This window comes from Mytilus galloprovincialis, chromosome 6 (assembly GCF_965363235.1).
Source record: "Mytilus galloprovincialis chromosome 6, xbMytGall1.hap1.1, whole genome shotgun sequence".
In the NCBI taxonomy this organism is placed as follows: domain Eukaryota; kingdom Metazoa; phylum Mollusca; class Bivalvia; order Mytilida; family Mytilidae; genus Mytilus; species Mytilus galloprovincialis.
Genome location: NC_134843.1, coordinates 54,261,645 through 54,284,845, shown reverse-complemented (window position 1 = coordinate 54,284,845; position 23,201 = coordinate 54,261,645). Strand labels below are relative to the sequence as shown.

General features: G+C 33.0%; 2 long non-coding RNA genes across 3 annotated transcripts; one reads left to right on the top strand and one right to left on the bottom strand.

Moving 5' to 3' along the window:
• Nucleotides 1–2,657: 2,657 nt before the first annotated feature.
• On the bottom strand, nt 2,658–10,102 carry LOC143078197 (uncharacterized). Of its 2 annotated transcripts, none has more exons than XR_012979104.1 (3): nt 9,927–10,102; nt 4,690–4,776; nt 2,658–2,921 (listed from the first exon to the last, which is right to left on the bottom strand). It is a non-coding gene; the product is annotated as an uncharacterized LOC143078197 (long non-coding RNA). The 2 variants fall into 2 exon arrangements; XR_012979103.1 differs by having other exon boundaries at nt 9,821–10,099.
• A 6,945-nt stretch (nt 10,103–17,047) lies between these two features.
• Nucleotides 17,048–21,028, top strand: LOC143078196 (uncharacterized). Its single transcript, XR_012979102.1, has 3 exons — nt 17,048–17,149; nt 19,206–19,410; nt 20,818–21,028. It is a non-coding gene; the product is annotated as an uncharacterized LOC143078196 (long non-coding RNA).
• The last annotated feature ends 2,173 nt before the right edge of the window (nt 21,029–23,201 follow it).

The following is a 23,201-nucleotide window of genomic DNA, read 5'->3' as shown; positions in this document are numbered from 1 at the left end:
CTTGCTACAAATGGAATGGTTTTTGCTTGCTGTACTGTGATCATTATAATTGCTAACATCTACCTAGAACTATTACATTTGCATTACTGTAATAGTCCCAGCTTCTACAATATTTGATCTCTTGTGAAAAGTTGTCTCATTGACAATCATACCACATCTTCTTATTTGTATGTATAGATATTTTTTTCAATTTTCAGAGCCATTCAGATTTTTTCATTTTATAAAACGACAGTCTCTTTCTTTAATATAATCCAATTTTGCAGAAGATCCATTGAAAATATAAGAGTTTTACTAGTTTCAATAAATCGAATAGAAACACTTAGGCCTTTTCATTTTCTCAGTTCACTTCCGAGACCAGTAATAGCCTGTATATTCTACGGAATTTCTTTTCTTGATGTCTTTTAATGTTATCGTTAAGATCCCAGGTTTTTTTTAAATTACAAACATATAAATCTCCCCATTCAGGCCTGAGTTGTGGCATCAGAAAAAATATGTTTTCGTCTTAATGAATGGAATTTAATAAATTTTATTTTTTACTAGTTTTTAATTTGAAGTTTATCTATTGAAACTACCAACTTTGTAATTTCTGGTCCGTCCAAGTTAACGTAAATTTTAAGCATGTGATTGTTAAACATAATTTTTTCAATGAAAATTTAAAAATCTAATTTCATGTAGGAGAAGATTTTCAAATTTTATTTGAGACATTTATTTATAAAATATGAGAAAAAAATGATAATTAAAAAAAATATTTTAAAACATAAGTAAAATATTTCTAATTTTATTTACATCTATGAAAACATTTCAAATTTAATTAAGAAAATACAAATGTGATTGCATAAAACTTAAATTTGAAGGAGCGAAAAAGAAAAAACGGCCTGTATACATACTGTATACATTTTCAGGTCCGTTCTGGTCTTTAGTGTTACCTTTATCAGTATTCGAGTTAACTATAGTTTTAAAAGCTTCTAAATACACACAAATGTGCACAGGGTTGTTTTTTTTTTAATAAATATAGGTAAAATATCATTCCACAACAAGAATATTGCCCTGAAATGTTTTATTGGAGTATATTTGGGTTTATTCCATATTGGTATTATTTTAGTAGGTTTCTCTATATGAATTGGATTTTGAATAAAAAAGCATATTCACCTGAGAAAGTGTTATTCACCGCGCTAAACGTCACGCGCTTTCACATGCAACGTTATGGTTAATTCTAATGCAACAACGTTTGTAACGTTCATTTTGATTGGATAACGTCACTTTCTTAATTGACAATTGATGCTATGGGGCGTACACGCATGCGCAGACGACATATGACAGATTTTAATTACGTGTTTTAACGTTGTTTTCTGTCAGTTTCATTACAATGGAGATAACAATATTGTATTTTAAGCTCCGACGGCATCAATAACGCGTCGCCAGTAAACTTAATTTGCGACCATCAAATCCCCAATTGATGCCGTCGGAGCTTAAAATACAATACAGTTATCTCCTAAATGTATATTTATATCTATATATTTATAATTTTAATCCCATAGGATTTTATTTTGTCCCATGGGATATTAAAAATCCCATGGGATAATTAAAGTCCCATGGGATTTTTTTGGTCCCATGGGACAACAAATATCCCATGGGACTACAATTATCCCATGGGACCAAAAAAAATCCCATGGGATAATGGTCAATCCCATGGGATTTTGCCCTGTCCCATGGGATATTGAAAATCCCATGTTTTTATAAATCAAATAGCAAAATAAATATAAGAGTAACAGTAGAAAACCAATGAAATTATTGAATCCCATGTAATTCCGCACATTTTGGTTATATTCATGACATTGTAGCTCTTGTTTGAGGCGGCGGCGGATTTGCAAATGAGTGTTTTGCAAATTTAAAGTGTCCAGTGTTTATAACGTAATCAGAGATCAATATTTCAATTATATTGATTTAAGTCATGTCTTTATTACCATGACGATGTTTTGATATGCTCGGAGACATTTGAGCAACATATTACTGACTTTCCAGAAGTTTTTCATAGATTTCATTCTGCAAGTCTTAAGTTAGTATGTGTGGGACTTTTTACCCCAATATACCTCAATATACCCCAATATACCTAAAAAAAAACAGTTTCAACATAATATTATTGAAATTCAATGTTCAATAATAATATCATTTTAGGCATTTCCATGTTATTTTAACACCTGTAATACTTTATTTTATAAATATATTTAATTTTAAATCACTTTTTTTATCGAAACTTGTTCCGTTCTTGTTAGCCGCTTACGATCACAAAATGACTCTTTACCCCAATATTATACAATTACTGTCTTTTGATGAGGTAAATATGCGGTTTTATTGACTTTTGAAAAAAATGATATTGACTGAGGCCGACGGCCGAAGTGAATATCAGTTTTTCAAAAGTCAATTAAGCCCCATATTTACCGACACAAAAAACAGTAATTGTTTATTCCATATTCCGAGAGAAGAACATGTATTTAAGGAATAACATATACCAAAACAAATTTTACATGAAACATTTAGGAGATAACTGTATTGTATTTTAAGCTCCGACGGCATCAATTGGGGATTTGATGGTCGCAAATTAAGTTTACTGGCGACGCGTTATTGACAATTAATTGAGACAACATACTAATATTTTGTTCATTCGTTCCTTCTTTCAATTGATAATTACATTGTTGCATTTATATGATCAAGTTCTTGTGCATCTATGATCGTGATGATATGACTCCTATTTGTTTATAGTCATTACGTTGAAATTTCCCCTTTCTAATAAATGTAGGAAAAAACACAATCCATTTCAAATTAATAAAAAAAAGTCGCACTATGAAGAAAAATATCAACTTTAAGTTTTCTGTTCAGTATTGATCTGTTGTATGATGACCATGAAAACCGAGATGTCTGACCTACAAATACACAAAACTCAAAAATTATCAGTGAAGAGAGCAATAAAATGGCTATGTTATCATGTTTATGAACATTATAATAAACTTTCATTTGAATATTCATTGTTAGTACTCTTATTTCAGTGCTTTGTGTCTATGATTTACATATTATTGGTTGTTGTTTGGTTCCGTGTTGCAGTCTTTTGAATTAAGCCCATTGCAACAAATTTTTACAATTTGTTCAAATGTTGTGCTGTTATTAAAACCACTGTCCGGTATAGGTTTTGCTCATTGTCAAAGGCTGTACAGTGAACTATTTTTGTTAAATTAAGGCAGCTTGCGGGTCTAAATCAAATTTTTTTCTTAAAATATGATTTCGCTATATTTTTCTATAAATGAACTTTATCTTATACTTAATCTGCCTTCGAAAGAAACATACATTTTTGTAAAGGTACTTTTTTTTCTGTTGAACTAATACATGTAATAGGAGAAATAGAGGTAATATCGGAAATAAAAAAAGAACTAAATTACAGAAATCGCTTACATTTTTTATAATAGTTTAGTTTAAGTACAGCTTATTTGAAAATGATAATAAACAAGAATGTGTCCAAAGTACACTGATGCCCCACTCGCACTATCATTTTCCATGTTCAATGGACTGTAAATTTGGTAAAAAATCTAATTTGGAATTAAATTTAGAAAGATCATACCATAGGGAACATGTGATCTAAATTTCAAGTGGATTGAACTTCAACTTCATCAAAAACTACCTTGACCAAAAACTTTAACCTGAAACTCCCACTTTCATTTTCTATGTTCAGTGGACCGTGAAATTGGGGTCAAAAGTCTAATTTGGCTTTAAAATTAGAAAGATCATATCATAAGCAACATGTGTACTAAGTTTTGAAGTTGATTGGACTTCAGCTTCATCATAAACTACCTTGACCAAAACTTTAACATGAAGCGGGACAGACGGTCGGACGAACGAACGGTCGAACGAACGAACAGACCAGAAAACATAATGCCCCTCTACTATCGTAGGTGGGGCATAAAAAATATAGGTCACCAATGAGTTAAAAAAGATACTACATTTCTAATGCCAAAAAATGGCATTTTGCACCAAACGGAGATAATTTAAAGCTTTTTCAATGATATATACATTTTAAAAGTCATCTTGAGCCAAAACGAATTGATTGTTTTGAATGATTTGTGTACCATATGATAACATGGATAAAGTAACAACTAATAAAGTTATAAATAAAATGAGTTATGAAAAAAAAAATATTTTAAATATTTTTCTGAAATTTGTGTACCCTATAGCCTCCTTAAATGTCATTTGATCTCTATTGGAGAAAAGTCTCATTGGAAATCAGACTGCTAAGTGCTTCTTACTTTTATATCAACACAGCCATATTATACCTGTCCAATATCAGGAACTTGTACATAGTTCAGTGGTTGAAGTTGGTTCATATCGGTCATTTTTGTTTTTCATAATTTTTTGTTTTTATAAATTAGTCTGGTATATTCATGATATTTGAAGTTTGAATTGATGCTTTGTTTCAAATTTTGTTAGTGTTGTCTTTTATAGATTACTATCACATGTATAGGGTATGGGTTTTCTCATTACTTACAGGTCATCAATGGCCTCTAATAAGTAATTACAATGCTTACATCCACTAAATTGAATTCTGTTGGATAGTTTTCTCATTCATCATACATTGTCATACCACATCTTATTTTAATAAATATTTAATCATTATGACCAAAACTTTTATAACAGTGGACATACCATTTAGGCTTTGTTGACCTCTGTAAATCTATGTTTGTTGATAATTTCTTCTGTTTAAAGTTTCCCTTTATCTTTAATGTTCTTGCCCTACACATAAAAGGGTAAGCATTATCATTTAATAAACTAAAAACAAAAATAACTACTATTACATAATTAGTAGGCAACTGAAAATTTTGCCTCATTTGTATATACATGTCACATCGACTTGCTCGTCATTCTTGCTGTTTAATATTATCATTATTCTATGAAAATGAGGTCACAGTAAAATTAACCTTGGCAGACAAACATCTTCTTATTTTTATATGATACCTTGTAGTCATTCCGTACAACAACAAGTAGACCTATGCTTATGCATGTTATAATATCTAATAAAATGACAAAACCAAGAAAACTTATCAATAACCAAAGAACATAAAATGCGGTCATGGTTATATAAATCTGCCAGACAGACATGCACACCTTACAATTGTTACATATCCACCAAATATAATCTACCTGTAACTTTAAACATATGATAAACTGACAAAACTATGCAGTGTTTCATTGACCAATGAACCATTTAAAATGAGGTCAAGGTCGTATAAAATATGGCAGACAGACATGTGCATCTTACAATCATTCCATTCACTAAACAAAGGGGCCTTATTGCTTACAGTATCCGGAAAATAGACCAAACCACAAAAAAATAAACATTTTCAAAGTTCCTTATACCCTGCCAATTTGTCATGGATGTGCCTGTTCCAAGTCAGAATCCTATAATTCAGTGATTGTCGTTTGTTTATGTGTAACATATCTGTTTTTCCATTTTTTGCACATAAATAAATTAGGTCGTTAGTTTTCTCGTTTGAATTGTCATTACTGGACCTTTTATAGCTGACTATGCAGTATGGGTTTTGTTCATTGTTGAAGGCTGTATGGTGACCTTGTGTTGTTAATTTCTGTTTCATTTGGTCTCTTTTTTATATTGTCCAATGTATTACGAAAATAAAGTAAGATGACATATGCACCTAGTTGACCTTTTGCTAATTTGAAAATAAGAAAGTAGAAAAACTGGCAAAAAAAAAAAGTAACATTAAGCAATGAACCATAAAAATGAGGTCAAAATTGAATAAAAGTAAAAACATGCCAGACTAACATGTACATCCCTAAAAATGTTCATACAACAAAAATACTTGACATGTTGCATACAACATGTACAATATTAGAAAACCTGACCAAAACACAAAAAATTAACAATAACCACTGAACCATGAAAACGAGGTCAAGGTCAGATGAAACTTGCCAGTTGGACATGCATACCTTACAATCATTCCATACAATAATTAAAAGTAAATAAAGTAGACACATTGTTTATGGTATCTGAGATATGGTTGTGACCACAAAAGCTTAACTTGTTCACTGATCCATGAAATAAGGTCAAACCAAGTGAAAACTGTCTGGCGAACATGAAGACTTTGCAAGGTCTGACATATCAAATATAGTTATCCTTAAATTTTTTAGTATTCTTGATTTCTCTTATAATCCTATTACTCATAATAATCATAATAGAAATCATGGAAATAAGGATTCTGAAAAACCTTAACTTTTTTTCAATGTGCACAGTCACTTAGCCATGAAATGAGGTCACTCAAGGTCAATGAACATATGACAGACGAAAACTTCATAACATAAGGCATGTATATGCAAAGTATGAATGGTCCAGGTCTTCTGCCTTCTAAATATTCATGATACTAGGCTTTAATTAAGAAGTAAGTTAACACTGTATCACTAGTATTTTGGGGTTTCGTGCGGATAGAAAACCAGATAAATTGACATAAATCTCTGTGGTACAACAATTTGTGCCATAATATTAGTCCAAATAATAATGACGTCTTGCATGGCTATTTCAACTTTTTTCTGTGACGTTGTCATAGTAAAAAACAAGTGAAACTGCGAGCTACTACTCACTGATGATAACCCCGTCGCAAGTGGATAATATTAATAGTGTAAAAATATGTAAGTGTTCAGTTAACAGGAAGTTGTCGAGTGATGACTCTGAAAACACATCACACAGTATAGCTGACTTATATAAACCCTGAAACCAAATTTCAGAAATCTTTGTATTATAGTTCCTGAGAAAAATTTGACAAAAATTTTCAACTTGCCTATCATGTGTAAAATCATACTTGCAAGTGTTCGGTAAAAGGGAAGTTGTCAAGTGAAGAATCTGAAAATGCATCACACGGTATAGCTGACTTATGTAAACCCTGAAACCAAATTTCAGAAATTCTTGTATTGTAGTTCCTGAGAAAAATGCGACGAAAAATATTCATAGGACGGACGGACTGACAGAAGGATGGATGGACAGACAGAGGTTAAACAGTATACCCCCCCCCTTTTTTTAAAGCAGGGGTAAAATTTTAAAGTGGGGATATAAAAAGCCTTACAAGATGTCATAATTGTTTGTATTACAAAAAGAAGTAACTTAATTCTTACTTGTTAGGGGCTGGCAAAAAAGATTTATTTAAAGTTGGTTATACAACATAAGCTTTTATCTGACATACATATATGACAAGCACAATACATAAAGCATAAAGTTCATCACTGAATGACTGAGATAGTAGTCTCAGATAGAGGGACTCAAGGCCGTAGCTAGGCATCTTATTTTAGTGAGGCAAAATAATTTAGCCGAGCGAAGCGAGGCGAAGCGAGGCGAATTTTTTTTTTTGGAGGGTATGAATTAAATGAATGGTGCAAAATCCTGCATTCTAGGCATTTTTAGAGAGTTTGATAATGTTTTGAATTTGGACACTTTTTATATAAATTTTTTATATTTTAAGACTTTTACTAACACCAAATTTTTAACAACTTTATTTAAATTTATATGTAAGATAATCATCCAAATATCACTGATTTGAGTCTGCTGCCAACACATAGAACAAACATCGATTCAGTAGAGTTTGCCAAATTTTTCTATTGCCGGTTCAGTCAAATCGTTTCAGAATCATAATTTGGTCTGCTGATATCCTTATCGCGATGAACATGGAGCATGGCAAGACCGCACAATCTATCGCCACTCATGCATGCTCTTTTCCAAGTTTTCAGTCGTTTCAGGGCAGTCTATGTTTCTAAAGGTAGCACATTATCAACAACACACTGATCAATGTCTACTCCCAATTCCTTCTCCATCAGCAATTCGTTAGCAGCACCGGTAGTAACAGTTTTGTTTGCAAAAAAGAATTAAGCTTTCCTGTAAGCACCATCATACAGTCGCAGTTACAAAATATTAAACTCGCTTTTATGCTGACAAAGAGTAGACAAACTAGGGATAGAATGAGATAAGATACAGGTATATGATGTTATCTATAGAGTAAGTATTTCTGATATGGGTACAGGGTAAATAGGAATGGAGTTTTTGACGTTTACATGTAGGTCCGTAATTTCCAATTATTTCTGGAAATAGTTGGTGGTATTTTAGTTCCAGAATCTATAAATTTAGGGGTTAGGGGTTGGGGGTGTCCGATTCCGAAACCCCGAATATAAAGAAACGAAATTCCGTAGTCCCGAATAAGTAAAGACGAAATCCTGTGTTAAAGGTTCTACCATTCCTCAATAATATCAAATTGGAATATGGGATATTCTTTCAATTTTTAACGTTAAAGAAACATGGATAAAAACTAATCCATGCATGTTTCATATAGAGAGTAAGATGTAAAGAGAAAAATTAAAGAAATGAATACGCAGACAGGACTGCCTCTTGCGATGCCCAGTACTTGATTTGTCAAAAGTTGGTGGAACGGAGAAATGAATACGACTGCCCCCTTCCGAAGACCAGTACTTGATTTGTCAGTCTACTTATCGTTTTTGGATTGTACTAATGAAGTTATATGCAATACTCAGACTCTGTTCACAAAAATAGTTTACTAGAATTATTCCTTCTTTACCTTCAGTGTCGCTTTTCCTTTTTCTGCAAGAGCCTGTTTTTAACTAGAGATCCATGATGATTATCGTTACTAGGTTAATGTAATTGAGAAACATCACCCGTTGAGATGCTGAGTTATATCCAGGAAGAATAGTTTAAAAGGAATGATGACAAGTTATAGAAATCAAGTTTGAGACAGAACAACAAATAACTATTATATTTATATATATGTATTAAAAAAAAATCAGTGTCGAATTTTTATTGAGGCAATTGCCTCACTTGCCTCAAGGGTAGCTACGGCCTTGGGGACTGGGAGACCAACCAAACTCCCCTATTCAATCTGAATGTAGGACAGAAAGTCACAGGACAAAAAGTCACGGTCAAAAAGTCACACACTGTCACAGGACAAAAAGTCACAATTCAGTTTCGAGATTATTTTTCTTTGAACAAGAAAACACCTTTTTGTATTTTTCTTGAAGTTTTATACATGAACATGGTGAAGCAACTTAGTAGTTAAAATTTATTAAAATAAATAAATCGATGCATTAGGTTTGCACAAACGTAAAACATTTTAATCCCTAAATGCGCGCAAATGTGGTGCGCCTTAAATAAATATCAATAATGATCTGATCAAATAATTGTTATGAAAACAAAACATGCAAAATGTCAAAGTGGCTTGGTTTTCAAACATGTCATATGACTTCAATTTGACAATAAATATATATTCTTTGCACGATTAAAATCTAATACACTTTCATTTATCAAGGTTTATGGTCAGGAGCCTGTAATTCAGTGGTTGCATGTCGTTTGTTTATGTGTTTTATTTGTGTTTTGTTCATTTTTTTAATAAATAAGGCCGTTAGTTTTATCGTTTGAATTGTTTTACATTGTCATATCAAGGCCTTTTATAGCTGACTATGCGGTATGGGCTTTGCTCATTGTTGAAGGCCGTAAAGACCTATAGTTGTTAATGTCTGTGTCATTTTGGTCTCTTGTGGACAGTTGTCTCATTGGCAATCATACCACATCTTCTTTTCTATATCATGTATATCATCACATGTACAGCAATTTCCTTAAATTAAAAATGAATATATATATATGTAAGAAAAAGAAAATATTTTAAAATCTTTTTCATATATATTCAAACAAAATTGTTTGTGACTTTTTGTCCTATCAAATTTGTGACTTTATGTCTGAGTTTATATGTCCTGTGACTTTCTGTCCGTTTACCTTCCATCTAAATCAGTGAGCTGAATAATTGTTTTTTGCAGTAGTCCGGTGAACGAGTCGATATCTGTTAAAAAATCACATGTGCAAAATGAGAGTCAACACTTACACAATACATTTTCAGAATATCAGCTAAAAAAAAAAAGAATCACTGGTGATAGGGGAGTGTAACCGATGAATTGATCCTGAATTAGATAAGATTTTCCCGGTACGTCTAAACACCGCTCAGGACCTCCTGAGTGCACACAGGGACACATCTCCATTTATCCTTAGGTCGAGTGTACATGGATCCGCTGTACCCTCAGGCTGTAGTACCCTTGCAGTTAATCAAGGGGTGCGTCTATACTGGCGGAATCTCTAAGTACACAGGGGCGGGTGCAGGAATTTTCGAAAGGGGGGTGCTAACCCAGGGCACCCAGGGCAAAGGGGGGGTGCAAAACATATGTCCCGATACAAATGCATTGATCGGCAAAAATAAAGGGGGGGTGCGCACCCCCGGAACCCCCCCCCCTGGATCCGCCACTGGTACATACATACCGGACACAGTGGCGGATCCAGAACTTTTCCTAAAAAGGGGGGGGGGGCGCTGACTGACCTAGGGGGGCCCCGCTCCAGTCATGCTTCAATGATTCCCTATATAATCAACCAATTTTTTCCCACGAAAAGGGGGGGGGGCGGACCCCCCAGGATCCGCCTATGGGACATCATACAAAGTGCACTCAGGACCTTTATAGTCATCGTATCTGCACACAGAATGGATATATATTTTCGTCATACGCTTCTCATTTTAGAGTTAAATTTCCAAGTAACGGCCGGGGAACCTCGTAAGATTTAATAATAATGCTACTAAAAATATTTTATTTCCCCCATTTTTCGCTTTTTTTCGCTATAATATTTAAGCTTTAGGCGATTGTGCTTTTAGTCTAAGACTACTATAACTACTGTGTCTCAGTTTTAGTGAATATAAATAATGACGAGGGCCTCACGAATAAATATAAATCTGAAATACTGGAACATCGATTAGCAGAGCTCGAGCAGCAGAGTAAACTTACAAATAAATCTCGAAGTTATTTACGATTAATACAGACTGTGCTCCTGAATAAAGTTGTTAAATACATTAATTTGTGTTTTTTTACTTCTACAAGAAATTTGAATCAAATGCTAATTACGCACCATTTACTGAGCAGAGAATCATTCTAAGCCAGGAACAGTCTATACTAACTGATAACAGTAAGAATAGAATGTCTCGGTAAAAAGGCAGTCAAATCATAACAGAACTGTAACTAAATGATACATGTACATCAAGTTCCAGCGGGTCCGTAGAAATACCGCAAAGCACCTCCTTATTGCTCTAAGAAGAAAAAGTTTGTACTAAGAACCTGATGGAATGATACAACTGTCACAAAGGACATGACATATAGAAATAGACTTTGTAAATAAATAATTTCAAATTTTATGATCATATCTTTTGTAATTAGAAAGTTATTTTATGTTTTTTTATCGACACGCGCCTCAATCAGATGATTGTCACCTGTGTAATCGATAGAAATTCATGTTCGCTCAACCATGACCGTTTAGAATCCACTTTGTATACTGATTACACATGTAAGATTGAAGATGCGAAACATGCTATATTAGACTGTCCTTTATATGCAGATTTACGTGAAAGTTTATTTTATGAAGTTAAAAGAAGTAAGTAATGGTGATTTTAGTATTTTGTCTGATGATGATAAGTTTATATATCTTTTTAAAAGTACTGCTTTGGTGTGGTTGACAAGACCTGATGTAATATTCTAATTAGAAGAAATTGTTTTTTTTTTTATATGCTTCATTGACAGTGATGATTTTACAGACCTGAAATATTTTTATAGACATGATCAATGCAGTTATATGGTGTTTTTTTTTTTTTTTTTGTATTTCTGGCGATTATATTTTTTACTTTTAAGTATTAGCCTATTTTCTATTCTTATTGTAACTCACTTTTCGTCCGTCGTCGTTAGCTCTTACAAAAATCTTCTCCTCTGAAATCTGAAATCTGGGCCAAATTTTAGTTATAGAACAGTAATTTTGTTCAACCGAAATACTAATAAAAGATTATAAGAGTTTTATTTGGAAGCAATACAGCTTAAAGATACATTTAGGTGAGGTAAGGTTAAAATTAATAAATCAAGAATTTAAAATTGATACTATAAGATGTTAGAGCATATGTTAAGGATAAAATAACCTAATAATATTGATAGGTCATGGACCTTCTAGTCGAGATATTTGAGATTTAAAATATTGCGGGAAAAGGATGACTCGGACCTTATTTTTGCATTGATATTATCAGAGGTATTATTTGGATCTCAAAACAAAAGAAAGAAAATCAAAGAATCAAAGACCTTTCATGAGCTATTAAGTCTCATATGAAAAAAAGGGTGTTATGGGGCAAATTGTTTTACCTTGTATTGTATGGAAAAACACCAAGGAGTCCGAACATTTGACACGATTGATTGAATGTCGGTTGCTTTACGTCCAGTGGCAAATATTTCATGCATTTTCAACGAGAGCAAGTTAACAATATATATAACAGGGAAGGTCTTGTTATAATAGAAGCCACCCGGGATGATGGTCGGGAAAATTTGGACTGCCACTGGCCTGGAAACGAGGGTATATTGGATAGGGGCAGACATTTTTCCTTGCAACAGGCCACCTACGGACCCCTCAAATAGTTGTTGCAAGGGTTCTTAATGTGCAAAGAGCGGGGCACTCTCTTTACCTCTTTACACGAGGCATCGGATTTAACGTCCTTATTCTGACCGGACGTGATTGCGAACTTGATACATCCCGCACAACCAAAAGGACGCCCCCCTAAACGAGCGTTTTACTTCCGGTCGGGAGAAATCCAAGTGACCATGTTTCGTTTCCCCAGTCACTCCTGGGGTAATTTGACACGAATTCCAAAACCTCACCCAAGTAGATCCTTAAAGAATATACGGTTTATATTATTTTTAAAATGCATCAGTGTTATATTAATAACATAATTGAATTTTATAATTATACAAAATACACATATGGCGGAGAATGACAATAAAAACCAATGACATCCGTAATAAAGGTAACTTTTATAGAAGACAGATTAATATGATTGTTCTCTTTTTGGTATTTACCTCTTGAAGTCTTTCTATATCATTTCTTTAATCGGGTTTTGAAGAACATGTTTAACTCTCAAATGTCTTTCGAGGTATCTCAGAAGCATTATTTTCTCAGTTTATATCTCAAAACTGGCTTTTTAAAACAAAATTTACTTAGCAATTTTCTTCAAAGCAAAATAAAACAAAAGGCAAAGTAAACACAAAATTCATTTTTTTTTTAATTTTCTTTCATCAGCTTGAAATTAAAACACCCTAATCCGTTATGTTTATTCAACAAATATCATTAACTATAATCAATTAGTAACGATCAGAAGACAATAGTTATTTGGAGATGGTTGATTGAAGTTGATGATTGGGAATTTGCAATAAGCCGTTGGTCACGTGCCGAGTGGCACGCGCTGATTGAAAAAGTAATTTTACTTAAAAATTATAATATCTATTGATACCAAACTTTTTATTTCTTAGTTATATACTCATAGCCTCTTATATCCATGTTCTTTTTGGTCTTAAAACATAGTTTTAGTGTCCTTAGTGCAAAAACTTTCTTCTTAGTGCACTAAGAAGTCCTTTGCGGTATTTCTACACACCGAGTTCCAGCACTTCACCCAGCCCCCTTGCCTTGCACACTGAGTTGGCAAACTGGTGTGTGTCAGTCTTTTTTGTTTGTTTTGTCAGTTTGTTTGGATATTTTTTAGGATCGTTGTAAAATTATATCTATTAGCTCAGCTATTAGTAAATCTTTTGCTAAATACGATTTTAAATTGTTCAATTCTTTCTATTTCATAATTTTGTCAAAGTCTACTTTTTAAAGTTTTAAATTTTAAAGAAAAAATGAATATTCCATTTTGATTTGCGGAAAATCTTTTTGAACTGTAATGACATGGTCAGTCTGATTTGTTGCAAAGCTGATTACAGGTAATTATAACATACAGTAATTTTCCATTACGACAGTGCGTGTACCCTCGAGTGTGTATAACGTAAAGTTTTCTGGAGAACATCCTGTCTACGTGTAATACAGATTGATTACATTACACAGAAATTCTTTTATTAAATGTAATTAGGTATCTGTGTCCATTCCCTATTTCTACACCACAAATTTTTCGAAGAAAAAAATCAAAAATCATTTATATGAAATTAAGAAGAAAAGTAGCAAATATAAACTTCAGTAACTGCGCATTGAGTAAACATAATTCAATATTGCCTGAACAAACCCGTTAGAAAACGTATACATGTATGAAGATGTGTTTAAAAAGACCAATTCCAATTGGCTTTATTTCACACTAGGACCTAAGATAACTAGAACTAAGCAATGGTTGATCCAGAAATTTTCATATCAAGATAAGGGGGGGGGGGGGGCTGGAAAAAATCAAATCCGCCTCTGCTAATTGGGAAGTCATTTGGTCTGATACACACATATATATATAAATATACCTTGTATGTACATAATTAAGAACAGCTTCAAATATATGCATATAAAATAATGGTACGTCTAAAACCCGTTCAGGATCTCCTGGGTGTACTCAGGACATTACAAGTCAGGCTAAGATATAAAAAAGAAGATGTGGTATGATTGCCAATGAGACAACTATCCACAAAAGACCAAAATGACACAGACAGTAACATGTATATATAAGTTTTAGTGAGCGTTCAGGGTATACATTCTGAAGCATTTGTATAGTAACTGGTTTAATGAAGTCCTTCATCAGTGGCGGATCCAGCCATTTTAAAAGGGGGGGTTCCCAACCCAGAGTAAAGGGGGGGTTCCAACTATATGATCCAATTCAAATGCATTGATTGGCCCAAAAAAGGGGGAGGGTTCCAACCCCCGGAACCCCCCCCCCCCCCCTGGATCCGCTACTGTTCATTGCTTCCACCCCTTGATGAAATTTAAATGACGAGACGTTAATTAATTAACTATATATCTATCGGCATGCGTCGTTATTTGGGATACGTCACGGTAGACCGATCTGATCATATTCAATATACCAATCATCCTTTGAATTTGGTCAATTGATCTTTAATGATTAGGACTGATTGGTGATGGCAGAGAATAAGTCTCTGGTGATGGTTATAAACACATAGAAGTAAACTTTGCAAAAAAAAAGTTTCCTTGGAAAAAATTATAAAAATATATGAATATGTTAAATAATTTTTTCTTTCGTATGTAATAATTGAAGACGTTTAGAAATAACAAAAATTTTCACTAAATGGGAAATTTTCAATTCAAGTTATTTCATTTTGAAAACTTTGAGAAATATAGATCTTATTCGATGTACAATGTGGCCCGCTTGGAGATCAACTTGTGAAACCCCGCTTAATTAGGGGTTGTCTACTTTCGTCTTTTTATATTGCTAAACATTCTATAATCAAGGATTTGTACAAGGCCTGGTTATAATATAAATGAATCTCGTCGCCAATATCACCATAATTACATAAAGAACAAATACAATCTTCTCCTAAATAATTTGCCATCTAACAAAAAGAAATATTGAGTCGAAACTGAGGTGCCAAATCTATAAAAAGAATCACAATTTTTTTTGTAGCAGCTGAGACTACTATGTGTTACATATAGTAGTCTCAGGTAGCAGTATACGTCGAAATTAAACTGTATATATTCTTTTTTCAAAACTCCTGAAATAATTTAACATTATCTATAGACAGCTTACATATGCAAATCTTTTTAGAAGTATTTGAGCGTAAATAAAATTTGTTTATTACCCCCCCCCCCTTTTTGCCTGTTTTAAAATTTAATTGTAAACGATTTTGTTTCTTAATTTGTGTTTGCTAATTAACTGGGGTTCATACTGTCAAAAGTCAAAAATGTCTCCTTGTGTATAAGTTATTGATAAAAAGAATATTTGAAGCCGCCTGAAGAATAAATCATTTCCTGAACTATAAAATACATTTATCTGTAATTAAAGAAAATTCGCTTAAAAACATTTTCTTATATATTTAAACAATTGTAAAATAATTAATAAATTCAACGACTTTCTGTTTGTTTACTAATACTTTTCTTGTTCAGTTTTTGTTTATACCCATAATAGATGAAGAGCTCTTCATCTATTCGAATAATAATTACTGATCACAAATATTCCGGATGCATTTTATCCTATTTTCGTATCGGACTTACATGTTAGTAGTTGAACGGAATTAGGTACTTTTTAAGGAATTTACAACTCAAATTTTCAACAACAAATTTCTACACTTTTTACCTGGGAAGCCGCCACCGGTGACCCCGTATCAAACATAGCCAACACCTCATATGACGTATTCACGATGTTAAGGTATTGACAATATACAATCACATTTATCAATATGCAGCAAGTAAGTAATTTGGTGTTGAATGCCAGTAGATCAGAATTTGTTAATTTAACTTTACCTGTTTAAGGGGCACTAGCTGTCAAATTCATGTTCATCATCGATTTTAATAAAATTCACATAACGTGTGTATATATATAGTGTTGAATTGGTTATTAAAAAAATTCACGCACAATCTTGGCTGATATGCATGAAACCATTATTTCATGAACCTGCATGAGAAAGACTAATCCATAATACCAGAACCAGAGACATATATATTGTATCTTATGTCTCTGCCAGAACTAAAACATAAACCACATAAGAGGGTATGGATGTAAATTAACAGCAGAGGCGGATTTAGGGGTGGGCAGGAGGCCCGGGACCCCCTTTTTGGGAAAAAATTGGTTGCATATATAGGGAATCACTGAAGCGTGACTGGAGCGGGCCCCCTCTTAGGCAGTCAGTGGGCCACCACTTATGAAAATTTCTGGATCCGTCACTGAACAGAATAGAGAATAACGGACAAAAAAAGCTTTAAGAGAATAATGGGAAAAAGTGTAAGTTATTAAAAATATAGCTAATAAATTAAGAAGACAGAAAAAAGACCCCTCCCCCCCCCCCCCCCCCGAGACGATCCTTACCTCAACTGTTATTTGACGCTGCCGAGTTAGTTTGAGACAAAGACCGCCCGTAACCCTTTTGCATCAATTTGAGGATTACCCAAGGTTAATTTTACGGCAACTTATTTTATTTTGGGTTAAAGATAAACATAATCGTAATTGACAAGTTTCCTTCCCCTGCATTCTCGATCGCACATGTAAATAGCACGTTGGTCTCAAATAAGACATTGATACATTACAACACTTGTCGTCAGTATATGAAAATATTGATTAAGAAGGTATAGTTCTAAAATAACGCACGCACACTGTTATCCACTACAGGCATAAATCGCTAGTCCACAAACAACGAGGGTGATAAAACCTAGCACTTTGAACACAACCACCGGCATGGTGTGAATTTGAAAGCTCCCCAAATTAGTACTGTAACTAACTATCCATTTCTACCCATAGAAAACTTTTGCCCTTCATTTGTCAGATTTAAAAATGAAATATGTTGATATTAATGGTATATTAGAATTATTTGGGAATTCAAACCATTCCTATTGTAAGTGAAAAAACTAAACTTATATCAGGGTGATTGAAATGAGGAAAAAGGGGGGGGGGGGGTCGGGGCTGATCATCAGGAGTTCAGGGCCCCCTTTTTGGAAAATATATACAAGCCCCTCTTAGGCAGTCGGTGGGCGTGGTCTTCAGTTGTATTATCTTAAAAGCTTTACACCTGTAATATTCTAAAGTGTAAATCAAGGGAAATTAATGTAAGTCATCTTTGCATTGGGGTCTATTAAATGGTATTTTTGGGGGGAGAAAGAAGGGAGGGTGAGTCCATGGGAGGTAATCCCAACCCCGTTCAATTTGAAAATATGCTATTATCTTGTAAACGGTTCAGATCCCCACCCCTAAACCATATACATTCTTGAATGGGACGATAAAACAAATCAAATGAAATGAAAGGGAGGTCCCTTGGGGTTACCCCACCCTGTTCAATTTGAGAATATGCTATTATCTTGTGAAAGATCCAGATCCCCACCCCTAAACCATATATATTCTTGTAGGGGACAATAAAATTAATGAAATGAAATAAAAGGGAAGTCCCTGGGGATCACCCCACCCCTATACCATATATTCTTATGTGGGACAATAAAACTAATCAAATGTAAGTAAAGGGAAGTCCCTGGGGGTTACCCCACCCTGTTCAATTTGAGAATGTGCTATTATCTTGTGAATGATCCAGATCCCCATCCCTAAACCATATATATTCTTGTAGGGGACAATAAAATAAATGAAATAAAATGAAAGGGAAGTCCCTAGGGGGTCACCCCACCCCCTCTAGTTTGAAAACTTGTAAACTGTCAAGATCCCCACCCTTAAACCATATATATATATTCTTGTATGGAACAAAAAACACATCTGTATTCAAATGAAATATAGGGAGAGTCCATGGGGGTCACCCCCACCCCCCTATGTTTGAAAAACTTTTAAATGGTCGAGATCCCCAGTGGTTAGTTAAAAAAAAATCTGGATCCCTGATCTCCACCCTTAAACCGTATATATTCTTGTATGAGACAATAAAACAAATCAAATGAATATGGGATCCCCTTTGTCTTGGGTTGGGAACCCCCCTTTTTAAAATGTCTGGATCCGCCCGGCATACCATCTAGCTAGCTATAAAGGCTTTATAAATATGAAATAAATCAAACAAGGAAAATAACAGTGTAGGCAACTGTTTTGAATTTAAAAAAAGCCTTTAATAACAATGTTAAATTTTTTGTGCATTTATTTTTTGCTTATTTTCAATAATGGACAAAATTGCATGATTGAAAATTGTATGATAAGAAAAATCTGCATACATGTTATAGAGTGGAAACTGGGAATTTGACAAAGAAAAAACAACCCAACCAAAGAGCAGACAATGACCAAAGGTCACCTATGGGTCTTCAATGCAATGAGAAAATTTCGGCACTGGTCTTCAGCTCATTAATATGTATCCTAAATGAGACTGAGATACAGCTCTCAGTTGCATTAATAAAAACCTCACAATAAGTTCTGAATATCAGAATTAACAGTATTGCAAGATTCTCTCAAAATGTACACATAGAGCTGAGAAACTGTAAAACTAATCATGCTTATTTAACATGACAATGCTATTGATTTATGACAAGATCTTAATCAAGTAATAATTTTGGTTTGTTTAAATATTTCGGAGGTTATTATGACCTCCTTTTTTGTGATGATGTTTTTGTTTTTAAGTTGGGATAATTGTTTGTAACAACAAAAAGAAAAACACAAAGTTTAATTAATCTAGAATTATGTTTTTATCATTTTTTTTATGTTTAGGTTGTCAGCAAGATGAAAAGGACAAATATTGCAGTTCAAAATTCAAAATGTGGATAAGCTGAGGTTCTTGAAAGGTCCTACCTTTGCAGATTTTCATATTTTGCATGAATGAATTTAAAGTTTATATGATGGATGGCAGAGAAAGAAAAAAAAACTTTTCAATTATCCTGCTCCTGAAGGATAAATGTAAAACATCTTGTTTTCGGTAAGTTTTATGCTCCTGTTTTAATAGTGTTAGTGCATTCATCTGTTCAGTCTTTCCTCTAAATTGTATCCTCTTTAAGTTTTTGGTGAGTGTTCACAATGAATTTCAGTAAGTAACTTGTAGATTTACATGTTTATACTCAAAATTTAGTACTAATATTAATGGGATTTTAGCATGACATCCTGGAAAATGCTTGTTAATCATGTTTATGTTCCAGAACATATGAGTATTTGGACTGTACGCGTACAGTCTGCCCAATTTTAAGAAGTTGGTCAAGTTTATTAGAAACAAATGTACAGTACAGATCAACATAACTGAAATCTTTAATAGATTAATAGAAAAAGTTTGCAGTTGAAATAAAAACACATGTTTGGTTGAGCTGGTACTAGACACTTTTTTTACATAAATAAGGCCATTAGTTTTCTCGTTTGAATTGTTTTACATTGTCTTATTGGGGCCTATTATAGCTGACTATGTGGTATGGGCTTTGCTCATTGTTGAAGGCCGTACGGTGACCTATAGTTGTTAATGTCTGTGTCATTTTGGTCTTTTGTGGATAGTTGTCTCATTGGCAATCATACCACATCTTCTTTTTTATACTACAAGTATACTCAAATGGTCTGACTGTATGCATATGGTGGGACTGTAAGTGTATACTTTTATGTTCCGGACCGTAAATGTACGGTCCAAAAACTGATATGATCTGGAACATTTATACATGTCTTAAAATTAATATCAAACACATTGTTTTTTTTATAAACTTGGTAATAAGTTATACGATAGAACTATAATGTTTTGAGATTATCAAAATCAAAAATATCCCATTTTTACATTTGATAAAGAAGAAGATTATTGATGTATGTATAAATGTATATTAAAATGTGACGGCAAGCCAACAACACAAAAAATAAGGATAAAACAATATAATTTTTTGTATCAATGTTATAATTTCCAATATATCCAAAGGTATTTTTTCATTGAAATAAAACACAAGTTGAAATCTGTCAGAACTTTAAAAGCGTAAAGAAATATTGTTTCTGTTGTCTGCATTTTGTATAATATATTGCAAATTCTTGTGAATAATGGAATGTTATTATAGTTGCCTAAAGTTTTAACATTGATCTTTATATATATATTATATATATAACTTGGGAAAATACCCAAATGTTATAAAGAAGAATAAATTAATTGATTGTTATATAATATAAGAATAGGAAGATGTGGTATATTGCTAATTTGACAACTCTCCATCAGAGACCAAAGGATGTAGGAGGTTATCAACTGATGACACTGGACAACCTTTAACATTCAGTTAAATCCATACCGCATAGCTGTTTTTACTGAAAATCATATTATTGCTACATGTATGCAAACAATTTTGTATAATACATAACTTCTCTTTTTCAGAAGGATTGAAATTCATCACCTAGAATAAATGGAGAAAACATAGATACAAGACCAGAATAAATTCAAAGACAAAAGTTGGATCAGTTATTATTTTCATCACTCAGTCAATGATTTGAAGTTCTTTTAAATACCAAAAGATATTGAAACCACAATAATGTCAAAGTTCTGTGCTGAATGACTAAAAAGTGGACTATATAGATACCATCAAACAATGCTGGTGATAAGAAACTATTAATGTTTTGTGTGGAGGGATATTGTGAATAAAATAGATTTACTTAAATAGCTATTAGTATGTTAACCCTAAAAATAGAGCTTTTCATTGATTTCAAATGGTAAATAATTGTGTTTCAAGAAAGTATTCTATAATTCATGAATAAACATATATTGATACTTACATTATCTGCTTTGTTGTTTAAAAGTTCAGTTTTGAACAGTTATAGAACAATATGTTGAATTAACATTTCCAAAGAAAAAAAGATATTCAATTAAAAAGATTCATCTTATAACAATTTACTACCAAATAGAATACATTGTAACATACTTTTACTGTATATTTATATCTATATATTTAAAACTTGAATCCCATAGGATTTTAATTTGTCCCATGGGATATTAAAAATTCCATGGGATAATTACAGTCCCATGGGACTACAATTATCCCATGGGACCAAAAAAAATCCCATGGGATTTAACCAAAATCCCATGGGATAATGGTCAATCCCATGGGATTTTGCCCTGTCCCATGGGATATTGAAAATCCCATGTTTTTATAAATCAAATAGCAAAATAAATATAAGAGTAACAGTAGAAAACCAATGAAATTATTGAATCCCATGTAATTCCGCACATTTTGGTTATATTCATGACATTGTAGCTCTTGTTTGAGGCGGCGGCGGATTTGCAAATGAGTGTTTTGCAAATTTAAAGTGTCCAGTGTTTATACTACATATGAGTAGTAGTAGTATATGTAGTATAACGTTATCAGAGATCAATATTTTAATTAGATTGAACTGCATAAACAGTACTTTAATAGTGTGTATTTGTATAAAAGACGCCGCTGTGCAGAAACGTCAAAATGAAACCCTTGGACATAATGGCTAGACATAAGGAATGCTTTCCGAAAAAAATGTAAGGCCATAATGTTTTTGAAAACACCCGACTCATTTAGCCATGTGTATGAACTTATAGTTTGTATCTTATAAATATGTTAGTTTTGTATAATAAATGCACATTAAGTATTTATACAACATGTTTCACCTAAGGAATGGACAAACATTACGTTTGGACATAGTGACTAGACATTCGTTTTTTTTTTAAATTCTGCTTCAAGAAAAGTTTTTTTTTACATTTGAAACTTTGAAAATGTTTATCTTTTTCAGAACTTTCTATTGAGTATAGTTTTAATATGATTTGATTATATTATAGGGATAATAATAAAACTGAAATTTTGATAAACTTTCCTCATAACACAATAAGACAGGTTCCTCTGCTGAATATTTCGTTGAAGGCTTGCTTCAAATATCAGCCAATACCAAAAAACAGGTATGATGTTATAATATAAATCTAGTAGGGAGCTGATATACTAAATCTCACAGAATTATGTGCAAAATTACAACGGAACTTAGAAAAATGCATTTTATTTAATCTGAAATGTTACGCCGGACATGCAATTTTTAACGTAAAAGTAAGGTTTTTGAGTTCAATAAAATAAATGTATGGTGCAAAAAATTTATAGAATTAACTTAGAATAAGAAAAACATGTCCGCGCCTTTCTGTAGATATATGGATGTTGGTGATTTATATTTTCTATAGGCAAATGGTTGCTGTTCTAAAATCATATAATAACGTAATTTTAATTCGAACGCATTGCCATGCGTAACGTCATTATAAGTGACCGTGCTTGCAAATGCGCAGGGTAGTTAAGGCAGTGCCCCGGTCTAAAAATGACCAAAATTGTACATTTTATGTGAACACCTCACAAGAGCTTTATATCTTAGAGTTGTAAACAAACTTTTATGGTCACCTGATAGATATCGTCATTCCGAATTGAAATCATTTTTAAACCACTAAATATAGTATGCAAATTAGGTCACGTGACACGAAAAGTGACTGAAAACGAAAGTAAAAAGAAATGCAGAATTGCAAGGGCTAAAACACCATATTTTTTCGTATGAATGCCCGTTTTGGAATCGCCAGACACTGGAAATATAAAATACTACTGCTCATTTGAATGACAAATCCTTTTGGTAGTCCTACCTTGTAAATTCTAACATCTCGCATCTGAAAACGTCAACTTTCCAAGTTCAATCAATATTTATTTCCGTAATCAATTTATTTTACATAATGAGCAGTACTTTCCTTTTAGTTCGTTTAGAAATCCATGT